The 22,152-nt window shown below is 40.4% G+C and overlaps 1 pseudogene; it reads right to left on the bottom strand.

Annotated features, from left to right (window-relative positions):
- Positions 1 to 1,894: 1,894 nt before the first annotated feature.
- Positions 1,895 to 1,994, bottom strand: LOC127077359 (uncharacterized; annotated as a pseudogene).
- Positions 1,995 to 22,152: the final 20,158 nt, after the last annotated feature.

The raw sequence follows: 22,152 nt of genomic DNA, 5'->3' as shown, positions 1-22,152 counted from the left end.
CCTAGGACGTAGTGGGTGCCTAACACCTTCCCATTGCGTAATTTACCCCTTACCCAGAATCTCTGATCTTTTTATTAGTTTTCTACGTGTAAAACTTCTTAGGCTTTTGTTCGCTTTTTAGCCAATCCTTTGGATAAATAAAAGTGCGGTGGCGACTCGAAAATCATTGTATCTCTTGCTTATGATTTAATCGATAGATCATATAGCGACGAATACACCGCTACAATCGCACCGTAGTGTAATTGAGTTGGAGCACTTTGATTTTGCTGTCGTATTTATCTTCAAAGTCAAAGGTTTATTTTCCTTGTACCAGATTTAAAGCCTCCTTTTGGAGCAGGTTCTAATTTAATCGCTTTTATTTATTTTACTTGTCATGCTTTACTTTATTTAATTTCTTGCCAAGCTTTACTTTATTTAATTTCTTGCCACGCTTTATTTTATTTAATTCCTTGTCATTGTCTTTATTTTATTTAAACTTCCCGCCATTATCTTTATTGCTCGTTTTAATTGTTCTACGCGCTTTACTTGTTTTTCACGCCTTACATTCTAAACTTCTTTTAATCATGTTCAACATCGTTGTATTTGTTTGTATTACCATGTCTGGCTAAATCTTTCAAAGGTTAGAATATAAAGATCGCGGTTAAAGAGATGTTTCACATATTGAATCTGTAGAAATGCTTTAAAGGTTGTTTTAATTTTTAATTCGAGTTTTCTGAAACAAACTTGGTTAGTTTTAACTGCTCAAGGAGTGCGAAAGCACCCTGGCTTAGTTAAGTAGGAATTTTTATCACTTTAAGGAAAAACGATTTTTGAAACTGTTTTTGGACGCGTTGATAGATTTAAAATCAGGAAACTCCTTGGGTAAACTTTCCAAATCAAAATCACTTTTCAACTAAGTTTACGAGTCTTATTTCTTAAAAATAAGTTTACTACTTTAGCATTATGCGCAGCTTTTATAAGTGACAATAAAAGGCCTTAATTTAAGGGTAAACTCGGTTCTGAATATGAGAAAACGACAGTTCCTTTTAAATGGATTCTTTTCAAGAGTAGAAAATATTGCCCCATAAGTAGTTCTATTTAGACAATTGAAACATTGTTTAGTTGACGTGAATTACATTCAAGCCTATCTTTATCTGCACTGTATTTATCATTTCCTTTATTTACTGTTATTTTGCGACATCAATATCTCTTTTATACCGCCTTAGATAAACATCGTAACAATAGTAATCGATATATTGACGATTTGGTCTATGTGGGATCGATACTCTTTTATATTACTCTGACGTGATTCATGCACTTGCAAATAGAGCGATCAAGTTTTTGGCGTCGTTGCCGGGGACCAACTTCGTCAAATTTCGTATCCTGTTGTTACACCGTCTAGACTAAGGCATTATTAGCCGGTAAATGCGAAGAACCCGTAGTACCGGAAATTTAGTAGATCCTTTAGCGGAACCCGAACGTTACATTCGTACACGCCTCTTACTCATCCGAATTAAGAAAGTTATGGCCGAGAATCACGACCGGAGACCTCTTAAGGAATTTTCCCAACCCTCTGACGTGGAACCTAGTTCTAGTATAGTAAATCCCCTCATTCCAGCCAACAATTTCGAACTAAAACCATCTTTACTGCAATTAGTGCAACATAACCAATTCGCAGGTCTCGCTCTTGAGAACCCAAATCAACATTTAAAAGTCTTTATCCAACTGGCCGACACCTTTAAATCCAACGGTGCTTCACCCGATGCTATTCATTTAAGATTATTTCCTTTCTCCCTCAAAGATAGAGCACTTTCATGGTTAGATTCACTTCCAGCTAACTCAATAACTACATGGGAAGACCTTAGAAGAGTATTCCTTGCTAGATATTTTCCCCCTAGTATGACTGCTGTTCTACGAACCCAAATAACTAGATTTACTCAAAACCAAGGAGAGTCACTTTTTGAAGCTTGGGAGAGATACAAAGAGCTATTAAGAGTCTGTCCACACCATGGCCTAAAACAATGGCTGATCGTTCATACCTTCTACAATGGACTCCAGTATAACAAAAAGATGAGCATCGATGCTGTCGTTGGTGGCGCATTGATGAACAAACCTTATCCTGAAGCTTGTGACCTAATTGAGGGTATGGCCCAAAACCATTTCCAATGGGGAACTGAACGAGCATCAATAGAGAAAAAGGAGACCCAAGGTGGAATACATGAGATAAGCTCTATGGACATGATGCAGGCGAAAATGGACGCTTTAGCCCTTAAGGTCGAACATATTTCTATAAACACTAACACCGCAGCGGTAATCCACACAAAGGGAGAACTTTGTGGATATAAAGGACACGAATCGGTGGAATGTAACCTTTTGAACGACCTGAACACCGACCAAGTGAATTACGCCCAAGGTAACCCGTTTTCAAACACCTACAACCCTGGATGGAAGAATCACCCGAATTTTTCCTATAAAAACCAGAACCCTATCCAAAATTATGCACCTCAAAGACCACAAGGTTATAAAGCCCAAAACCAAATCAACCTATGCAAGTTGTGCCTCAGAAGTCTAACCTTCAGAAGATCATGGAGAACTTTATATCAGGCTAGACTCAGTAAAATAAAGAATTCATAAACCAGAACATTCACGTAGATGAACTGATAACGCAATTAGGGACCAAGGTTGATCAGATAATCACTCACAACAAGATGCTTGAAACCCATATCTCACAGGTAGCACAAAACAAAGACCCACAAACTACACCTGGAGGACAATTCCCTGGACAACCTCAACTCAACCCTCGAGGGTTAGCTAACACTATTTCATTATGAAGTGGGACCGCTTACGAAGGGCCTCATAACCCAGCAATGAGCGAGTCCAAAGCTTCTAAAGAAAATATATCTACAAACCAAGGAGAAGAACCAGTGGAACCCAAAAAATAAACCGACCAAGAAGGAGAAACCAAGGATAAAACTTATAAACCACCACCCCCGTACAAACCACCAATTCCATATCCGCAAAGACTTAAACAAACCAAAATCAATAACCAATACAAAAATTTATAAAAGTAATAGAGAAGCTTCATGTAGAGATTCCTTTCACCGAAGCCATCACCCAAATTCCATCTTACGCCAAATTTCTCAAAGACATCTTAACCAACGAGTGTAGGATTGACGATCCCAAACCCTTGGAATGCAACTTTATTTTCGAGAATAAACTTGCCAAGAAGGAGAAAGACCCTGGGAGTTTTGCTATACCTTGCATTTTAGGGAGTCATATGATAGACAAAGTTATCCTAGACTTAGGCGCTAGTGTGAGTTTAATGCCCTTAGCTATGTGTAAAAGGTTAAACTTAGGAGAATTACAACCAACTAAGATGTCCCTCTAATTAGCTGATAGGTCTGTTAAGTATCTTGTAGGCATTTTAGAAGACATCCCAGTTACGATTGGTCAACTTTATATCCCGACAGACTTTATGGTCATGGATATCAAAGAAGACGACGATATCCCTATCCTTTTAGGTAGACCATTTTTATCAACAGTATGAGCTATAATAGATGTTAAAAGAAGAAAATTAACCTTCGAAGTAGGAGATGAAAAGATAGAGTTTATTGTTTCAAAGTTCCTGATGGCACCAATCATAGGAGACGCATGTTACGCGATCGATATCATAGATGAATGCATAAGGGAACTTGATCAAGAAGGACCTATGATCAAACCATTTTCAAACCCAAATGAAAAGGATGACGAGCTAAAGGAAACAGAACCTCACACTAACGAATGTTTGGCCCTTACTCTGGACCTTTCACCAAACTCTAAAAAACCAGCTCAAGAACTTAAGAAACTGCCCAAGAACCTAAGATACGAGTTTTTGGATAAAGAAATAAACCGGCCAGTAATAGTTAGTGCCACCTTAAACCAAGAAGAGACAAACCGACTCTTGAATATTTTAAGAAGATACCCCTCTGCGTTAGGATACAACATCTCCGATTTAAAAGGTATAAGACCATCCGTGTGTATGCACAGGATCTCGCTAGAGGAGGATTCAAAACCTTCCAGAGAGCATAAAAGAAGGATCAACCCTGTAATGAGTGAGGTGGTAAATAAGGAAGTCCTTAAATTGCTAGAAGATAGTATAATCTATCAGATCTCGGATAGTAAATTGGTAGGTCATGTACATGTGGTACCCAAAAAGGGAGGCATCACAGTCATGCAGAACGAGAAGGGTGAGCATGTGGCTAAACGTATAGAAGGCGGATGGCGTATGTGCATAGACTATAGGAAACTCAATAAGAAGCCAAGGGCCTTAGTTTACCAAACCCATCTTGGCCTTTTTTAGGACCGTAGTGCGGAGGTCGTTCAGATGTCAGTTCTGATACGATTGTTACGCGATACTACACTCATAAGAGTTTCTCTTGAGAATATTCTTGGAATACGAGTATTTGTTCCTCCGATAATATTCGAAAGATGGAACGATGATTATGGGAACCTCTGGTAGAACATGTCTGGCAGGTTTAAACCCTAGTACACTCCCTTTGGGTGGTTCTTAACCGAGACTCCATGCTCGTGACTCCCAACAAACCCGTGATTCGTGGTTGAGTCGTTCAAACATTGTTAATATCAATGGATCCCGGATCAGGTGTAAAACCTAAAATCCACCAAAGCGGCTGGTTGATATTAAGAATGTCTGAACCGGTTCATGTACCGTTAATATCAATGGAACTTGGGTGTCGATAAGGTGAAAACCTAAATCCACCAAAATGGATGATTGATATTAGGGACACATAGAGCTTTCCCACGACCTTTGTTTGGTGTGCTTTGCTTGATCCTTGAGTGTGTTTGTTGCATTCATGCATTCACGCATTCATCCGCATTCATGTCATCAAAAGAGAAAATTTTCAAGGAACTTAAAGGGTTATTTGCAAAATTTTCAGACATGGAAAGACCGAAAAGGCATACAAAGAAGTACAGCTTTAAGCAGCCCGATGTAAAAGAGTTAAGGAATCTGACATCGTATGTATTAGATCCCTTGGGTTTCAAAGCTCGTTATGGGAAGCTTCTACCTCTGCTCACCACTCAGGTTGACGAAGGGTTGATGAGTACCTTGGCTCAGTTCTACGATCCGTTGCATCATTGCTTCTTATTTCCGGACTTCCAGTTGTTGCCGACTTTGGAAGAATACTCTCACCTCATTGGGATTCCGATTCTGGATCAAGTGTCGTTCAGTGGCCTAGAGAGTATTCCATCTGCTCGAGAGATTGCTAGTCTGTTGCACATAGATGAAGATCTGATTAGAGCTAATCTGACTACCAAAGGCGGAATTCAGGGTTTTCCTTCCGAGTTCCTCATTGCCCAAGCTACCTTCTATGGGAAGGCCATGAGTGAGGATGCCTTTGAGGCTCTATTTGTGCTGCTCATCTATGGATTGGTGCTGTTTCCCAACTTCGACAAGTTCGTGGACATGAACGCCATTAGGATCTTCTCAGTTCTTAATCTGGTTCCGACCTTGTTGGGCGATACATATGTCTCCTTGCACCTGAGGAATATGAAGAATGGAGGAGTTATTGTCTGCTGTTTACCCCTGCTGTACAAGTGGTTTATTTCGCACTTGCCGCAGACAGTTGCTTTCAAGGAGAACAAGGGATGTCTACGGTGGTCTCAGAGACTCATGTCTCTCACCAATGATGATATCACCTGGTATGATCGCGTGTATGATACCGTCCAGATCATCGACTATTGTAGTGAATTCCCTAATGTGCCTCTTCTTGGCACATGTGGCGGGATTACCTACAATCCTATTCTTGCACGTCGTCAGCTTGGGTTCCCCCTGAAGGATAAACCTAATAGCATTCTGTTAGAAGGTGTGTTCTTTCAGGAGGGTAAAGATCCCCAAGGCCTGAAAGCCAGATTTGTCCGTGCTTGGCGCAGTATTCACAAGAAGAGTAGGAACGAGTTGGGTCCAAAGAACTGCATTGCTTTGGAACCATACACCTCTTGGGTCAGACAAAGAGCTGCCACCTACCTGATGCCATACGATCATCCGAGACCTACACTGTTGGATGTGGCTGGGCCTTCAACCCTCCCTACCCAACGTGTAGAGGAGTTGAGAGAAGAAGACTTTTCGCGTGCTTGGATCCGTGAAAGAGAGGAATTGCTGCAGCAGCTCAAGGAGAAGGACGCTATGATGGAATTTCTCGAGCACCGAGTGATCGATGATCCGAACGACACTTGGACTTCTCTGCTTCCTCAGTCATCCAAATTCTGGAAAAGGAAGTATGATCGACTTGCGAAAGAGAAAGCTGATATGGAGGCTGCCTATGAGAGAGAGATCAAGAAGTTGTGCACTTCTCGTCCTCCAGCATCCCGAGCTGTTAGGGATCCATAGGATGTCATTTACCTTTTCTCTTTGTAATGAATCAAAAATGCTGTATCTCTTTGTCTCAATATATTCCATGAGCAATTAAAATGTTTAAATATTCAAAATATTGCAAATAATACCCTAAGGGTTCCTTGAAAACAAAGCATTTGCACAAGCATTTCATGCATCATTCTTGCATAAGCAGGTACCCCTTGTTTCTGGTCTTCTGGTTCTAACCTCTGTTCTTCATTTATTTTGAAGACAAGCTGACTCACCGGTATTATACGCGGGTCAATTCTGCCAGAGTCATGGAGCAATTGGAACAAGAGAACCGAGAATTAAAGGAAGAGGTCGCCAGACTTGGCGCTTTGATGGAGCAACTCCTTGCTGCTCAGAACCAGCCTGCTCAACAGCCAACAACTCCTGTTCAGCGGACGGTTATTTCAGAAGTGGCTACTTCAACGGTGCCAGTCAGTGCCCATCAGACCAATGCCATGCCTCCCGGTTTTCCTTGGGGGATGCCTCCAGGCTTCATGCCTGATCTGCCAGCTCCAACATTTGCTCAAATGCCGGCATCTAGCCCGGTCCCTGTTCCCGCTCCTCCTGTCGTGCATACCATGCCTAGGGTAGACGACACCATCTATCACTCTGAGGCATCTGAGGGCTCAGATGTTCATGAAAAGATGGACGCAATGAACGATCAATTCCTTGAGCTGAGAAAGGAATTGAGAACTCTCCGTGGCAAAGATCTACTCGGCAAGTCTGCAGCCGAACTCTGCCTAGTTCCCGGTGTCAAAATACCAATCAAGTTCAAGGTCCCGGACTTTGAAAAGTATAAGGGGAACACCTGTCCACTAGCTCACCTGGTCATGTACGCCAGGAAGATGTCAACACAGACTGATAATGATCAACTCTTGATCCATTATTTCCAAGATAGTCTGTCTGGTGCCGCGCTCAGATGGTACATGAGCCTGGACAGTGTCAACATCCGATCTTTCAACGACCTTGGCGAAGCTTTCGTCAAGCAATATAAGTACAACGTCGATATGGCGCCTGACCGAGATCAACTCAGGTCCATGTCACAGAAAGATAAAGAGTCGTTCAAGGAGTACGCCCAGAGATGGCGAGAGCTGGCAGCTCAAATAACTCCACCGCTGGAAGAGAAGGAAATGACCAAGATCTTTCTGAAGACTCTTGGCTCATTTTATTATGAGCAGATGGTAGCAAGCGCTCCCTCTGATTTCACCGAGATGGTGAATATGGGGATGCGTCTTGAAGAAGGTGTCCGTGAAGGACGGTTGGCCAAAGATGATGGTTCTTCCTCTAAACGATATGGAGCGTTTAAGAGGAAAGAAGGCGAAGCGCATGCGGTGCAGTCTCAGCCAAAGCATAGAAGACCCTCTGTTCAGAGGAAGCCTGCACGACATTCCAGTCATCAGCACCAGGTAGCTCACGTAGCGCCTGTTTTCAAGGACAATACTCCTCAACGTCAGCAATATCAACCTCAACAGTATCAGCATCAGCAGCAATATCAACAACCGCAATACCAACAACAACAATCTCGTCCACAGCAACAGGCTTACCAGCCTCGTGGGAGTACGAGTAATCAAGCGAACATGGGTTATGAAAGGAAGAAGATCAGTTTTGATCCGATTCCTATGTCGTATGTGGAGTTATATCCCTCTCTAATAGAGCGGAAATTGGTTTCTCCGAGAGATCCTCCGGCTATACCGGTCAACCCTCAGTGGTGGTATAAGCCCGATCTGCACTGTGTCTATCACTCTGGCGCTCCGGGCCATGATATAGAAAATTGCTTCCAGCTGAAGACTAAGGTGCAAGACCTTATGAGAAGTGGAATCCTGAGTTTTGAGGACTCGAGCCCGAACGTCACCAAGAACCCATTGCCTGCGCATGGGAAATCGGTCAATATGATTCAGGAGTGCCTTGGGAAATACAAGGTTAGATACGTCAGCCACATCAGGCAGTCGTTGGTTGATTTACATAAGATGCTGTGTCAGTACAGCTATTTGGAGCATAACCACGACAAGTGCCGCGTCTGCTCAGTTAACCGCTTGGGTTGCGACCAGGTCCGCAGAGAGCTTCAGAAGATGTTGAATGAGGGTACCATTGAGATTCTCCAGAATCGCAATGTTGTTGAAGCCGAACCTGAGGTGAATGTCATATCTCCAGTGTTCAAGCTGCCCGAGCCAGTTGTTATTCGCTACAATAGCAACAAGCCGAAGGCTCCACCTTCTTTGATCATTAAGTCAATCGGCCCTGTGCCTTATTCATCTGATCGAGCTGTGCCATTCAGATATAATCCTATTGCTGTTCAAGATGGGGTCGAAGTTCCTTTACCTTCCACTTCCGTAACCACTGTTGCTGATGTCAGTGGGTTGACCCGAAGTGGTCGTGTATTTTCTGCGCCTCCAAAGGCTACTGTTTCTGATTCTGTTGAGCGCCCAGTGGGGACCGCTGTGAATATCCAGAATCCGGCACTTGATGTTGCCAAACCCTCCTCATCCGTACAAAAGACTCCTGTTTCTTCAGTTGGCCCAAGTGGCATCGTTGATGAAGAATCTGATGAGATGCTGAGGCTCATCAGAAAGAGTGAGTACAATATTGTAGACCAGCTTCTACACACGCCCTCCAAGATTTCCATTCTTTCTCTATTGCTGAATTCAGAACCCCATAGGGAGTCTCTGCAAAAAGTCTTGGACCTGGCGTATGTCGATCACGACGTCACCCTTGAACAGTTTGATAGCATTGTTGCAAACATTACCGCTTGCAACACTTTGAGCTTTTGTGACGCTGATCTCCCTGAGGAGGGAAGAGACCACAACATGGCTTTACACATATCCATGAATTGCAAATCTGATGCAATGTCCAATGTGTTGGTGGACACTGGATCTTCTCTTAATGTATTGCCGAAATCCACACTCTCTCGTCTGTCATATCAAGGTCCTCCTATGAGGCAGAGTGGGGTTGTTGTGAAAGCTTTTGATGGGTCACGCAAGACCGTGATTGGGGAAGTTGATCTCCCAATCAAAATAGGACCAAGTGATTTCCAAGTTACTTTCCAAGTAATGGATATCCACCCATCATACAGCTGTCTCTTAGGCAGACCATGGATTCACGAGGCTGGCGCCGTGACATCCACCCTACACCAGAAGCTGAAGTTTGTCAAAAACAAGAAATTGGTTGTAGTAGGGGGAGAAAAGGCTCTCCTGGTTAGCCATCTGTCTTCTTTCTCGTACATTGACGCAGAGGATGAAGTTGGAACCCAGTTTCAAGCTTTATCTATTGATGAACCAATCGAGAAGAAGTCTCCTTCATTCACTTCCTACCGAGATGCGAAGCTGGCCATTGAATGTGGTGCAGTTGCTGGATTAGGGAAAGTGCTTGAACTTGAAGATAATCGATCCCGGGCTGGCATTGGCTATGGTTCTGGGGCATGCAATGAGCAAGGTTTGTTCACGAGTGGAGGATTCATCCATGCTGATCAACCTGAAGAGGAAGTTGCTGCTATCATTGAAGAAGAAGATGCAGAAGACTTGAACAATTTTGTTATTCCTGGTGGTGTCTGCCACAATTGGGTCGCTGTGGATTTTCCTACAGTTATCCATAGATCAGAGTAAATTGTTCACTTTGTTTAAAACCCTTCTCCCATGCCAAAAGGAGAAGTGATGACATTGTTGGCAACATTTTAATGCAATGATGTTTTCATTCAATTAATGCATTGTTAAACATTTGTTTTTCCATTTGTTTTCACTTTTTGCTTTTGCATGAAATCCGTGATCACAAAAAACCCTGAAAAACAAAAACAGCTTTTTCATCTGCATAAATGATTTGTTTGTTTAAATATCAAAAGCTTTTCATTATCCAAAATCATTATGCAGGGATTTCTAAACCCATTGAACATAATGATCCAATGCCATCTCCCAATCTTGAAGTCCTTGTATCTGAGGCAGAGGAAGATGATGTTGAAGGGGATTCCTGATGAGATTACCCGACTTCTTGAGCACAAAGAGAAGCTCATTCAGCTGTATCATGAGAATCAGCAAAACAGTCAAACTGGGGCATTTAAAAAAAAAAAAAAAAAAAAAATCAAAAATATCAATCAAAAAAAAAAAGAAAAAAGAAAGAGGGTGAAAAATAAGAAAAATCAAAAAAACAGGAAAAAATTTTCAAAAATTTTTCCAAAGGAAAAAAGAATGATACCCTCAAGTCCCTAGTTGACTGATGCTGAATGGATTCAAAGTCGTTACGACCAACTGAATTTGATTGAAGAGAAGCGTTTAACTGCCATGTGCCATGGTCAGTTATATCAACAGAGAATGCAGAAAGCATTCGACAAGAAGGTCAAGCCTCGTGTGTTCAGAGAAGGTGACCTCGTGCTCAAGAAAGTTTTGTCTTTCGCGCCCGATTCCAGGGGCAAGTGGACTCCAAACTACGAGGGTCCATATGTTGTTAAGAGAGCCTTTTCAGGCGGAGCTTTGATGCTTACAACAATGGATGGGGAGGATTTCACTCGTCCTGTGAATTCAGATGCAGTCAAGAGATACTTTGCCTAAAAAAAAAGTATATGCAAATGAAAAAGAAGAAGAAAAAAAACAGAATAACTCGCTAAGTTGAAAACCCGAAAGGGCGGCTTAGGCAAAATTGAGCGTCTCGGTGGAGAACCCGCAAGGGTAATCCAGGCAAAAATTAGAGACTTGAAAAAAAAAGAGAATATTTGCATCCCGCTAGATTGAGTACCTCACCCTGGGGCAATCTAGGCAAAAATTAGGGATTTGGCAAGTAACTGCATCCTGACAAGACTTTCTGTTCGCCAGTCGTCGCTTCGTCAGAAGATTCTCGATTCGTCGTCAACCGAAGCTTCGGATACATCGAGATTCAAATTGGTAGAGAAAGGATCATTATGTTCAATGTAGCCCTCTTCCAATATATATCACTGATTTCAAATTTGTACAGATCTATGGAGTCTTGCCATTTGCAGACTACCATTCCATCAAATCAATTTGAGCTTTTTATCCAATTATTTGCACTCTTATTTGTTTCAATTCAACAAATGTTTTGCATGTTTTTAATTGATAAAATATCATTGTTTTAAACAAATAAATTTTTCAAAATTTTTGTTTTAAAACAAAGTGAACATTCACAAGATTGAAGGGATACTCAAGAATATCTCAGTGCTCTCCCGAGGGTGGCATGATTCCCAACAGGTAAGACATTTGTTCATATTCCTGGTTTGGTTGTATCTTCTTTCTTCAGATCTTTGTTGGGGTTGTTCCTCAAACAGAGTTGTTGTTGGGGTTGTTCCCCAGTATAGTCGCAAGCAGAGTGTTGTTGAAGACTTCGTTCTTCTCCAGCAGCAATCTCCCCCCAGCATGGGTGTTTCTTGTAGAAGTTTCGGCGGTTGATGTTTTGTCATCCTAGTGCCCCGTCACTTTCTCCAGTGGGTCGCCTGCCCCAGACTTTATTTGTCTCCTCAGCGCAGTCATGAGTAGAGCTGTTATTGATATCCCCATCGGATTTGCGAGCAGAGTTGTTATCACTCTTCCCAGTGCAGTTGCCAGCGGAATTGTCTGTTCCCTCAGCACGATCGTTTTCTTTTTGAAGACTCGGTAAGTCAGTGGTTTGATACCCGGTACTTTACCTTTTCCCCGACGAAGTCGTCTGCGGAATTGTTGCTATCTCTCCATCAGAGTTTCTCTCCTCAGCAGAGTAGGATTTATTTTCCTATTCAGTAGTTGATTGGGTTGATATCCCAGTATATTTTCATCTACCTTTTCCTCAGCGTAGTCTGCAGAATGTTTATTGCGGCAATTTGCCTGCTGAATACTCCTTCAACCCCCAGTATGGTCGGATGATGGCTTTGGCCTCCAGTGAATGGATTGATTTCCTGACTGTTTGTGATCCCCAGTAGAGTGGCTTATATTGCAGAATCTACTTGTTGTGATCAGTTTGCTATGTGTATTCTCCCCAAGTGGAGTGGTTTGTTGCAGAATCTACTTTTTTGATCTGTCCTCCCTCAGTGGTTTGTTCCCCAAGAGAGTAGCCGACAGTTTTCCCAGTAGAGTTGCTTATGCAGTTAGATTCTATTTGGATGATATCATTCTCCCTCAGTGGGTTATTCCCCAGTGGAGTTATGTGGAGTTGCTTCTACAGCAGTTTGTGCTTGTACAATGCGTCTTTTGTTTCTCAGTTAACACCGGGATCCCCTGCAGATATCTTGGGTTTTCTCTTGTTCCCCTACAGATTCGTCTTGGTGGCTGTTTTGCCCGTTGTGACTTTCTGTACCCTGATTGGGTTGTTTCCTGATATCTCTGATCCTCTGCTTCTTCAGCAGTACCCGCAGATCTTTGCTTTACAGCATATAGATCTCCGCAGATTGGCTCTCCAGCTGGTTTTCCCCTGGAAGTATAATACCGGACGTCCGATTCCTGGACCTGTTTGTGTTAGAACTGTCTGTTTTGTCATCATTCATCAAACATAAATCACGCATATTCATGCATATTCATAAACATTCAGATATTCATGTTACATTTCTTGCCATGTATCCTTTGTTTGTCGTTCCCTGCTTTTGGGGTGATATAGATCTCTTTACAGGTCTCCCCAAGCAGATGTCGGGTGTTATAAAATCTCTCCATATAGAGTCAGCCCATAAGCAGAAAATGTTTGTCTTTCTTTCTGCAGTTCCCCACTGAGATATATCCTCGTGGATGACGGTTTCTTCCGTTTCCTCCCAACACATATATTGGGATGGATTTTCCTATTTGAGTTACATCCTCATTAGGACATGTCTTTATTCAGTCCGTCTTTTCGGATTATTCCCGAATTGGCTATTTGTCAAATGTCTTGTGCTTCCCAGTGGGTTGTTCCCCAGTGGAGTAGTTTTTGGGCCTCTACCCTCATACCGGTAGTTATAAGTCCTACTTTTTCCTGGTTTTCTTGACAGAATTTATGGTTATACACCTTTTATTCTCCAGCCAGAGTTTTGGTTTTCTACCTACTACCCGGTAGTTATAAATCCTATTTTCCTGCTCTTCAGCAGTTTGTGGTTTGTTATAAACCCTATTTTGGTTTCCCGTGCGGATTTGTGTTTTGTTCTATCCCCACGCAGAGTTTTTGGTCTTCTACCCCGTATTCGGTAGATGTAAACCCTAATTTTGTGGTTATCTTCATCTAGTTCTTGATGTTGATTTTCCTTTGCTTGGATAAGTTGCTCAGATCAGCACTTATATCCCCAGCAAGTCTTTTGTGGATAATTGCCGTATGCTAGCAATTTTATCCCCAGTGGGTCCTTTCACCGTTTGCTAGTGATTGTGTTCCCCGGATCATTGGTTGTATACCAATGCATCCCCAACTAGTCCCTGTGAATAATTGCCGGATGCTTGCAATTTATCCTCAGCAGATCGCCTTTCATTTACCCTTTTGTTGGTAATGTCTGTTGCTCCTTTTGATTGATCATCATTATATACCTAGTTTGGTATCCCGATGCCTTTCTTTTCGGTTGATTTATCCTTTATTAACCCAGTAACCGGTTGTGGATAATCTTCCATGCGAGTGTATTATTCACGGTCTGCCGGTAATGAATAATATATCTCATGCACTCTTCAGTCGAAGCCTTTTGCGTTTCCCCAGTCGAGTAAGATTCGTTATTTCCCTTTGCGGAATCGAATATTTCTTATTGTTGGATAATTGCCGGATGCTTGCAATTTATCCCTTTGAGTTGTCTTTCGTTTACCCGTATGCTTGGTATCGATTGTCTCTCTTTTTGGTTAGTCACCTATTATATACTTCGGTATCTCTGGTGTCTTTTCCTTTCGAGTATATTATTCACGGTCTGCCGGTAATGAATAATATATCTCATGCGCTCTTTAGTTGGAATCCTTTGTTGATTTTCCCAGCTGAGCAAGATTCGTATTCTTTGTAGAATCGAATATCCATCCTTTAACCAGTTTGTGTTTTGGATGATGAGTGTTTTGGAAGTGAAATCCAATTCACGTTTCGGTAGATCACCTATTATATACCCAGTAACCGGTATCCCTGGTGTTTCTTACCATGCGAGTGTATTATTCACGGTCTGCCGGTAATGAATAATATGTCTCATGCGCTCTTTAGTTGGAATCCTTTGTTGATTTTCCCAGCTGAGCAAGATTCGTATTCTTTGTAGAATCGAATATCCATCCTTTAACCAGTTTGTGTTTTGGATGATGAGTGTTTTGGAAGTGAAATCCAATTCACGTTTCGGTAGATCACCTATTATATACCCAGTAACCGGTATCTCTGGTGTTTCTTACCATGCGAGTTTATTATCTACGTTCTGACGGTAATAGATAATACATCTCATGCGAGTTTCTTATCCACGGTCTGCCGGTAATGGATATTGTATCTCATGCACTCTTTGGGTTTGTGTCCCCAGTTGAGTAAGATTCGTTTTCCCGTTGTGGATTCGAATGCCCATCCTGTAAGTCGATTTGCTTTTTCAAGCCCTCCTTTCGGATGATGAGTGTTTTGGAAGTGAAATCCAATTCACGTTTTCGGTAGATCACCTATTATATACCCAGTAACCGGTATCCCTGGTGTTTCTTACCATGCGAGTGTATTATTCACGGTCTGCCGGTAATGAATAATATGTCTCATGCGCTCTTTGGTCGGAATCCTTTGTTGATCTTCCCCAGTCGAGTAAGATTCATATTCCTTGTGGAATTGAATATCCATCCTATAAACAAGTTTGCTTCTCTAGCTCTCTTCAGGATGATGAGTGTTTTGGAAGTGAAAACCAATTCACGTTTCGGTCGGTCACCTATTATATACCCAGTAACCGGTATCCTTGGTGTTCCCTCCTTTCTGCTCCCTATTATGACCTCGGTCCCCTGTGGAGTCAGATTTTTCCTGAGTTATGTACCTTTTCCAGGTCTTTCTCAGATGTTTGGTTGATTGATATCTCTCACCCTTATACCGGTCTTAGATATTCATTCTTCCTGAGTTTGTTACCCTTATGCCGGTAACACCTCATTTTCTTGTGCTTCCCTAGTGGAACTTCTTTTTGCTTCTCCCCAGGAGTCAGCTTGTGTCTCTCCAATGGATTTATTTTCCTTTGGAATTTTTCTTTTCCCCAGTATGAGTCCTTCACTCCCCAGTGAGGTCTCCAGTCTGTTTTCTGTTTTTTCTAATCAGAGTCGTGTCTTGTTCACGCTGTGTCGGTTTTGTTTATCCCCAACTAGAGTCTTGTTAGAGTCTCTGTTCCTGGTGAGTGTATTACTCCGATGGATCGTCTTTTCTTCTGTGTGAATCATATTCCCCACAGAGTTTGTGTCTTTTGCATGCATACATTTGCATCATGAGGTCTCTTAGGGACCAAAATTTGTCTCATTACTGTTATTTAAGCCCATTCTACCGCGTCGAGATGAAGATTTCTAAACTTCACTTCTCCGGCTAGAATGACCTTAAATAGGGGCATCTGTAAGACCCCAATTTTGGGCCCTAAGATCCCTCATGGCCCATATCATACCATATCATGGCCTCAAGGATCATTGCATACCCTAGTTTCCCTCCTAGTGGGTAGGTTGCCTTGTGAGTTGGTTCTTGATCACCAAGCATGCCTTGCATTTGTGTATCTTTGCTTTTCATATATTTACTAACCAAGAAGTACAAAAATATTGTCAGTTTAACCATGTTGCTTGCAGATGAAGTCATCATCAGTCAAACAGTTAAAGACAGTCAAAGCAGTGGATGGTGGCCATTCTTGCAGAATTTGGGCACCATGATCAATAATCAAGAGTTCATACATCTTATGACATCATTTGGAATCAAAATATCAAGGAATTAGGGTTTGGAATTCATCAGAAGGTGCTTCAGTCAAGCAAAACCCTAGAAAAGTCAAACTTGGTCAACTGTCCATTTAATCAGTGATTTGATGGATGGAATTGATTTGAAGGAGTTCATTCATGCTTATATAAGCCTCATATATCATGTCAAACCTCATCATGGAAGAATTTGGAGCAAAATCAGAAATTTCCCAAAATAGAAACTTGACCTGTAATTCAAATTTGCCAAAAATGGAAACTTCTTGATCTTAATCTTACATCATGATACAAGCTTCAAATGAATTTTGGCCCAACATGAAAGTTGAAGATCTTGTTCTCCCATTTTCAAAAAGTCCAAGAACTCTCAAATCCCATGTATGGTTGTCAAGATATGATCAATTCATTTTCACAATTTCATGAACTTCAAGAGGCCATATCTCATGAACCACAAGGCCAATTTGGTGGGGTTTTTTCCTACAAGCTCTATTTGTTCCCCTCTTTCCAAAAATTCATTCATCATTCACCAAAACCTCACCATGCAAAATGCCATTTTTGGACTTGTCTTATTTGAATTCAAGTGTGTGCAAAAGTTGACTTTTTGATTTAGCAATTTTTAAACAATTTGGCCATTTGGGATCTGTTTTAGATGGTATTTGAAACTTGCTTGAGGCCCAATTCGTGCAGAATTACACACCCCATGTGCATATGGTGGAAAATTAGCAAATGGCCATTTCACTTCATTTGAGTTAAACATGCTTAGCACTTCATTAACCAATGTTAAACAGAAGTATAAAATCAACTTTTCTGTTCATTTGAACCCTAGCTGCAGCCCCTAACAGATCAAAAACTCTCATTCTCTCTAAAATTGCATTTTTCACATATTGCATTTTCTGGCCAAAATCTCAAAACCCTCGAGCAACCATTTGTATTTTCATCATCTACCAACAATCTTGAGCTGGTTTGGAGCACTGTTTCCTTGCTGTAACATCATTTCATGTTGCTGCTACATAAAGCCACAACAATGGTGAAAGTCGATCTGAGCGTTTTCGAGCCTTGCTGAGCAAAAGCATTTCGACCATTCACCTTTTGGAACTTGAAGCTCCACCTGTTTCGAGTGTTTGCAGCCAAACAACATCAGAACAACAGCTGCTCTTCATTTTTGGTTAGTTTTCGAACCTCTTATTTTCTTAAACCATGCCATGTTTTAAATAGAGCTTGCTATGCTGATTGTTATGAGCTTTGCATCATGTAAAATGGTTGAGTATTGAGTGAAATATTTGGAATTGAAATTTGTTGTTCATGATGGTTTTTGCTTGATTCATGCTATCTAGTGTGTTTTAACGTAAATGAATGATGGAATATGTATGTGTGTTGTTTGAGGATCACGATGGTATAATCGATTTCATGTTCTGGGTGAATTCACTTTCCACGATTTTTGGAGAAGATGAATATGTTTAGTTACTGTAGCAAACCCTAAATAATTTTCCAGAAAGTTGGTTTGCACGTATTTGCTGCATTCTGTTTACTGTTCCATTGAGCAACCAATTACAACATTTCATGTGTCCATTTAAAACGTTGCGTTTTGATAAGTGAGGGCGATAATCACAAAAATGCCACTCGGTCAACTTGTTGACCTACCACTCCATGTTATTTTGTTCACTTATTTCATTTTGTTACTCCATTTTACAAAATTCATTTCTCACTCATTTCAACTCCAAAAATCATGAAATTTTTTCCATCATATTCACATGAATGTCTATTATTTTATCAAGATTTTTGCTGAATTTTTGGTTGGCTGGATTTTAAATGGTATTAGGTTTCTTGACATGTATGCACATTTTACACCTTTTGCCATTTCTTTTGTGAAATTGTGATGATGTATCCAATGCCCCTGAAATTTTTTGTGGTTAATCTACACTCATTCATGTTTGTTTTGATATAGAGTTCTTGAATTTATCATATGTGGTTTGTGAGATATGAATTTTGGAGATAGGGTGTGACAATTTGTGTCACACCAATGATATGCAATTTCATGATTTTTGTTGACATGCTTCCTGACCTCCAATTAATGTGAAATTTTGTATGGACCATCTCTTATATGTCTAGTTTGTGTGTGAATTTTCTTGGATTTAATTATGCCATTTCCTAATTGTTTGGGATTTTCTCCCCTGTTTGACTAAAATGTTGACTTGTTTGATACATCTTGCCATTTCATTTGGGAAATTCTCATACTTCATTGGATGATCATGAAATTTTACATGTGCATACTAGACATCTTGAGCTTTGCATTGGTGTTGATACCATCCATTTCTCATCTGTTTTCATTTAGTTATGATTTTTTGAAGTTGACCCATGTTTGTTTGACTTCTTTGTGCATACTTGAAATGGTTTTGACTTCCTGATTTTAATTGACTATCTTCCCATGATCCAAATGAGCTGAAATTTTATATGCATGTCATGTTGTGGATTGTGATTGACCATGATTTATTTGATGATTTTTGGAATTGATTATGATTGCTTTTGAGCTAAGTCTTTCTGTTGACTTCATTGAGCATATTCAAATTTGCTTTGACTTCATGATTTTCATTGACTGCCTTCCACTTGTCCAATTGTGATGAAATTTTACATGCTTACCATGCTAGGTGTTAGGATTGATCTTGAATTATTTGGTGATTTTTGAAAATGTTTGAGTTGACTTTTGATGCAAGTCTTTCTGTTGACTTCTATGAGCCTTCATTTGCCATGCTTTGCCTTCTTTTGTTTGTAAAATGATGATGATGCATGATATGAACATGAAGTCAATTGGGTTTGCTTCTTAAATGTTTGAACTTGATTTTGGTTGACTATCTCTTGCTGTTTTGACTTTCTCATCTCATTTTGACCCTAGGCTTGTCCTAGTGGTCTTGTTGCTTATGTTTGAGCTCATTGTTTCAGGTTAAGCACAAATGCTTCAAAGAGAACAATCTAATGTGATTAAGCTTGATTGTTTATCATGAGCTAACCTCTTTGTTTTGTAGGTGGCTTGACTCATGTGACTTGAGTCTTGTGCTTTGCACATTCATCTGACTGTTTTGACTGTTGACTTCTGTTTCCTTTTGCTTTGACTGTTGAACTGTGTACTGATTTGTTTGACTATTTCAGGTACCATTAGTTGCTTAGTTCTTTGAACTTGCTTTGCTTTGCTATTTAGCAATTTGCTTTTGAGGTATAATCCCTTGTTCTTCATGTATTCTGGAAGACCTGGCCTGTTATTTGGCCAGGCAACTGTCTGAAGTCCTCCTTAAGAGGCAATGCTTGTGTGTGTTTAATTTTGTCCCAAGCAGGAAAAGTCCTTCAAGTAAGGCAATTGGTAGATCAAAGGGATAAGCAACCTATCCCCTACTATTCTGTGAGTCTTCTCCTTGCTCCCATTACATGGTTGTAGCATTGAGATCAAAACCCAAGATCAATCGAGTCAATAATATGTGGAGAGAGTTCCTACTTTCTGAACTCCCACACCTTCTGATATTTAAATGCTCTCCCTGATCAGGGATAAGAGCAATGAGGCACACCCCTCATCTCCTTTCATCTGCTTCACCTTAGCCTCTCAATGGCAAGGTTAAGAGCAAACTTTTGACCCTATTCCAGTTGGCCTCAGTGCCTAACCCTTTGTGTGAGCCTCCTTGTTTGGTTATAGTGTGTGCTGATTGACTTCATTGGATTGATTGTTTATCTCATATGCACATGCTTGCTTGTATGCTCTATGCATTTATCATCATTTATTGCTCATCAATACATAATCATCTCATTTGTCTTTGTGACATTATCATTGTTGTTTGCCCATTGAGGACAATTGTAAGACCATTCATTGGCCATTGCTCCTATGATATGGAAGTGAGTATAAGACCATCACCTTGGGCACTCATCTTATCTTTGCTTGATGCATTTGATTGTATGTGAGGTTGCAATTGTAAGTCCCTGTAAGTTGGCATTTGCTTTCCTATGATCACATGCTGCTTTGTTTGTTTGTATGTGAGGATACAACTGTAAGTCCCTGCAAGTTGGCATTTGTATTCCTAGGATCATACTGTGGAGGTTAGAGTAAGCCCAGATAGATTGGCATCTGACATCCATGTTTTGCTTTTGTTTGTTTATGTGAGGGTGCAATTATAAGTCCCTGTAAGTTGGCATTTGCTTTCCTATGATCATGTGTTGCTTCTGTTCTTGTATGTGAGGATCCATTGTAAGTCCCTATAATGTGGCATTGGTTTTCCTATGAGCATATGTGGAGTTAACCTAAGTCCAGATAGATTGGCAGTTGACTTCCATATTTCATCTTTGTTTTCTTTTGAGGAGATTAGTGTAAGACCATTGAGTGGCATCTGATATCCAGTTTTATTTTAGGAGATTGGTATAAGCCCAGTGATTGGCATCCGATATCCGCTTTTGTTGACTTTCTTGTTTGTTTATTATTATCCATTGCTATTCCAAAGGACACACTTGAATCATCCCCTATATGATTTCAAGAAGTGAACCTTCTAAGAAGTTTTACAATCCATCTCATCCATTCATTCTCATTATGTCCTAAACCTTTTCACACTTTGATTTCAAACTTGACATAGATATTGTGCAAACTTCTTCATGTTTTTCAAACTAAAAACCTGGACCCCAAGTCCTTGACTTTTTTCAAACTCCATTTTCATAATACTTCTTTCAAATCAATCTTAATCATACTTTGACTTCACTTTCATAATCACAATCAATTAACTTCACTCATTCACTTGTTTTGGCTTTGTCCATTGTTAATCTTTTCATGCATTAGCCATAGGTTTCAATTATCTTTGTGGTTGATGTAAATCTTGCCTATCCTTAGTGAGTCGACAGTAAGACTTCCGTACTGAAAACAGGGCTAACCCCTCTAGTACGTCGAAGCTATCCTCGCATGGTGGATGTTGGTTTTGGTCGAGTGTTCTCCCATTGATAATGAAAAGCCTCAGTGCTTGTGTTTAAAATTGAATCCACCAACTTTTGGAAATCTTTTAGCCGAACTACGGCGTTTTGATCCTTACCTTTGATGGAAGGTACGTAGGCAGCGGGTTCATCCGTTCAAACCCAATAAAAATTGTATATTCTTTTCTCATCATCCCAATCATGTGTGCACAATGTTTATGTCATAACAAATAACAATTTATACAACAAGTGTGAAAAGGGCTCCCTAGGAGTACCTAGGACGTAGTGGGTGCCTAACACCTTCCCATTGCGTAATTTACCCCTTACCCAGAATCTCTGATCTTTTTATTAGTTTTCTACGTGTAAAACTTCTTAGGCTTTTGTTCGCTTTTTAGCCAATCCTTTGGATAAATAAAAGTGCGGTGGCGACTCGAAAATCATTGTATCTCTTGCTTATGATTTAATCGATAGATCATATAGCGACGAATACACCGCTACAATCGCACCGTAGTGTAATTGAGTTGGAGCACTTTGATTTTGCTGTCGTATTTATCTTCAAAGTCAAAGGTTTATTTTCCTTGTACCAGATTTAAAGCCTCCTTTTGGAGCAGGTTCTAATTTAATCGCTTTTATTTATTTTACTTGTCATGCTTTACTTTATTTAATTTCTTGCCAAGCTTTACTTTATTTAATTTCTTGCCACGCTTTATTTTATTTAATTCCTTGTCATTGTCTTTATTTTATTTAAACTTCCCGCCATTATCTTTATTGCTCGTTTTAATTGTTCTACGCGCTTTACTTGTTTTTCACGCCTTACATTCTAAACTTCTTTTCATCATGTTCAACATCGTTGTATTTGTTTGTATTACCATGTCTGGCTAAATCTTTCAAAGGTTAGAATATAAAGATCGCGGTTAAAGAGATGTTTCACATATTGAATCTGTAGAAATGCTTTAAAGGTTGTTTTAATTTTTAATTCGAGTTTTCTGAAACAAACTTGGTTAGTTTTAACTGCTCAAGGAGTGCGAAAGCACCCTGGCTTAGTTAAGTAGGAATTTTTATCACTTTAAG

Source organism: Lathyrus oleraceus, chromosome 4 (genome assembly GCF_024323335.1).
Source record: "Lathyrus oleraceus cultivar Zhongwan6 chromosome 4, CAAS_Psat_ZW6_1.0, whole genome shotgun sequence".
In the NCBI taxonomy this organism is placed as follows: Eukaryota; Viridiplantae; Streptophyta; class Magnoliopsida; order Fabales; family Fabaceae; genus Lathyrus; species Lathyrus oleraceus.
This window is presented reverse-complemented; position numbering and strand designations above follow the sequence as displayed.